The 4,035-nt window shown below is 43.8% G+C and overlaps 1 pseudogene; it reads left to right on the top strand.

The window, feature by feature from the left end:
- The first annotated feature begins 1,079 nt into the window (after nucleotides 1–1,079).
- LOC124596675 lies at nucleotides 1,080–1,197 on the top strand (annotated as a pseudogene).
- Nucleotides 1,198–4,035: the final 2,838 nt, after the last annotated feature.

Below are 4,035 nucleotides of genomic sequence, written 5' to 3'. Positions count from 1 at the left end.
GCGTTACCCAGTCACCTGTTACGCTTCAGACGTATGGGCCGGCCTTCACAAGCGCGCAGGGAGGAAGAAGAAAAAGAGGAACCTTAAACGCCGAAGCGGAGAAACGAGAGGAGAAGGGAAACGAAAAAAGGAATAGGGAGCGAAAAAGAAAGGTGAGACTGTTCTTACGTCAGCGACAGACAATACAGAACATCCCCAAAAATATCCTAGACATGTTCCCCAAGGGAAGGGAAAAAGAATAGCAAGTGGATAGATATGCAACACGGAAGGAAGAAAAGGCTGCAAAGGCTGGGGCCCCGTGGTAGCCAATCACGAACCCGCCAGAGAGTGGGGGAGGGGGGGGGGGGTGATGGTGACATATTGTCGAAGCTAGATGCAATAAAGACTTTAGCAGCATTGTGGTAATGTTCGTCTCCTAACCTCTTTTCAAAACGCCATCGACTCCGTTCAAAAGATTTCCCAACTCCTTTTCCGTCTCTAACTCAATTACAATGTCACAATAAACCTTGAAGAACTTAATTCGCTTCCCAAATTTCTTTTTAGATGCTATTACCGTTTGCTCTATGTGTAAAATCAGTAAAAACCATGTCTCGTCCCTTTCTTTATCGCCTCCCTTTCATAGTCTTGAACTCTCGTAACTGATTTCTGAGTATGTTGTACGTTTCGACATTATAAGTGACCTTACACTGTATAAGGTTGTCTAATGTCTGAAGCAATGTCACTCGCTGCCGGGTTAAAGGAAACGTTGAATCGAGTTAGGAGAGATGCAGAGGGTGCAGTCCTTCTCAATGTTTGCAGTGCTTCAGTAAGCAAATGATGCCAGTGCCAATATTGTCGGGAAACTGCAGAGCTCCAGGAAGCACTGGCATCCGAGCTTAACGTCGAGTGTGTTGCCGTATGAGGGTCAATAAACACACTACAGTCGAACATCACACGGTGCAACAAGACAGCTTCCCCATGCGTTTCTAGCTCAACAGTTGAGTAACATGTGATATCAAAGTAGAACTACGGTGTTTACTAGCATCTAAAAATACTTTTAACCAGCATAACTAAATTTTTGTTGACTAGCTTCTTGTAACGCCAACGGCCTTGCCGCAGTGATAACACCGGCTCCCATCAGATCACCGGAGTTAAGCGCTGTCGGGCTGGGCTAGCACTTGGATGGGTGACCATCCGGTCTGCCGAGCACTGTTGGCAAGCGGGGTGCACTCAGCCCTTGTGAGGCAAACTGAGGAGCTACTTGACTGAAAAGTAGCGGCTCCGATCTCGGAAACTGACATACGGCAGGGAGAGCGGTGTGCTGACCATATGCCCCTCCATATCTGCATCCAGTGATGCCTATGGGCTGAGGATGATAAGGCGGTCGGCCGGTACCGTTGGACGTTCATGGCCTGTTCGAGAGGAGTTAAGTTTTTTAGTAGCTTCTCGTAACTTTCATGGTTCATAGCGTAGACGCAGACTGTCACTGGCAAAAAGGGCTTTCCTGGCCAAGAGCAGTCTACTAGTTTCAAACATAGGCCTCAATTTGACGAAGAATCATCACAACGTTGTATGCAGTGAAACATGGACTGTGGGAGAACTGGTACAGACGAATGCTGGAAAGTATGTGAACTTACAAAGTAATGAATGAGGAGGTTCTCCTTAGAATCGAGGTGAGGAAAGGAATATATTGAAAACACTAACTAGAAGGAGGGACAGGGTTGCAGGACATCAGCTAAGACATCAGGGATGGTGCTAGGAGGGATTGTAGAGGGTAAAAACCATGGAGGATGACAGAGATTGGAATACATCCAACAAATAACTAGGGGGCGCAGGTTGCAATTGCTACTCTGAGATGAAACGGTTGGCGCAGGAGATGAATAAGTGGCGGGCCGGATCCAACTAGTCACAAAACTAATGACTAAAAAAAAAGCATAGATGGACGTCAATTTGGGCGGTGACGTTAAACACTCTAAAAATAATACTGGAAGAACACAAGGGACAGCGGTCAACATACGAGGGTAATCCCAAAAGTAAGGTCTCCTATTTTTTTATAGGTACATAGAACTGTTTATTTCTACAATGGTTTACATCAGTTTACAGCTTGAACATTAAGCTATTTTTCGACATAATCACCATTTCTGTCGATGCATTTCTGCAAACGCTGTGGCAGTTTTTGTATGCCCATGTCAAATCAGCTCGCCGCCATGCTGTTCAGAAAGTTTGAATCTCTTTTTTCACCTCGTCGTCCGAGCTGAATCGCTTTCCAGCCAAATGTTCTTTTAACCTAGGGACCAGCAGATAGTCACCGGGCGCCAAGTCAGGACTATAAGGTGGGTGGTTGATTATGTTCCACTGAAACTGTTGCAGGAGAGCAATAGTTTGCCGAGCGATGTGTGGGCGAACGTTGTGATGAAGAATGTGTACGCCCTTGCTCAACATTCCTCTTCTCCGGTTCTGAATTGCCCGGTTGAGTTTTTTCAGTCTCACAGTACTGTCAGCGTTAAATGTGGTCCCAGCGATTCAACTCCGACGACGAGGTGAAAGAAGAGGCATGGCGGCGAGGTGGTATGACATGGTCATACAAAAACTGCCACAGCGTCTACAAAAATGCATCGACAAAATTGGTGATTATGTTGAAAAATAGCTAAATGCTCAAGCTGTAAACTGATATAAACAACTGTAGAAATAAACAGGTCTATATACTTATAAAAAAAATAGGAGACCTTACTTTTGGGATTACCCTCGTAATAGACTGCTCAGTGTTCCTACGAGAAGAAGGTAGTCGCGACTCTAGACTGTAAGACCATGTAGAAAACAGTCTTGGCCATTTTGGTAATGAATACATCCCTGGTGACCGTGTTCCGGTGTAAATGACGGTATGCGGCTGGAAAAAGAAAACAACAATATTGAAATGCGCGGTAATTATTTGGGAAACGAGTACGAAATATATTAGAAACAAATAGTTTAATATTTGCAGAAGAATCTTTAAGTGCCTTCTTGACGTAAATGAAAGGCTTCAGCTAAGACATTTCGATCCAGGCAAATGGCTGATCCAGTGTATTTCCGTACATAGGCCGTACCTGAAATAACTTCACAGAATCAGCAAGGAGGGCAATAACCATCTGTGGCGAGAAGGGTACGCAGATCGTGTCCCATGGCTGAAGTCAGGAAGGACGCCTAGGCCTGCTTTAACAGGGGAAATTGCTTACGACATAGAATTAAAGAGAACCGATTTTCTAATTCTACCAGCCGATACTGTCTCAAAATGAGAAAGGCACAGATATAGTGAACAAACACCGGAGCAAAGTTGAACCCAAACAATAAGAAACCTGACTGCTCTACGATCACTTGGTCCAGTAACGGAACATGTAAAGGAGGTGGGTGCAAGAGTATACGAGAGGAATCAGTAGTTCTCAGTATAAAGGTAAATGGTGCGATTTTTTCATCCCTGATTGGTGTGAAATTCACCAAGATATTGCCGGATCCGACAGCACAGCCGACCTGGCAAAGAAAATACACAGACACCGGAAGAATTACATACTATCGAATTTTGTAAAACAACAGTGAAGCGAAAATGAATGGTGATACAAGACAGTATATTAATTAATTGGCCGGCCGCTGTGGCCGAGCTGTTCTAGGCGCTTCAGTCTGGAACCGCGCTGCCGCTGCGGTCGCAGGTTCGAATCCTGCCTCGGGCGTGGATGTGTGTGATGTCCTTAGGTTAGTTAGGTTTAAGTAGTTTTAAGTCTAGGGGACTGATGACCTCAGATGTTAAGTCCCATAGTGCTTAGCGCCATTTGAACTATTTTTCAAATAATTAATTGCGTCATGAGGATCAAGGAACAAAATAATATCAAAATTAATCGTAGGAATAGAACATTAGTTGTAAAATATCAGTAGTATAATCTAAGTATTGGTATAGTAATAGTCTACAAATATTTTTAATGACTGTTATTTTTAATAAAAGCAGTAATAGCAGTAGTAGTGTAGTAATTGTTCTTACAGAAGTAATAGTAGATGAAGATAATAGTAAAATTAGTTAACTGAGACTGA

This window comes from Schistocerca americana, chromosome 2, assembly GCF_021461395.2.
Source record: "Schistocerca americana isolate TAMUIC-IGC-003095 chromosome 2, iqSchAmer2.1, whole genome shotgun sequence".
Classification (NCBI taxonomy): Eukaryota; Metazoa; Arthropoda; class Insecta; order Orthoptera; family Acrididae; genus Schistocerca; species Schistocerca americana.
Note: the sequence above shows the minus strand (reverse complement) of the source record. Positions and strands in the feature narration are given on the sequence as shown.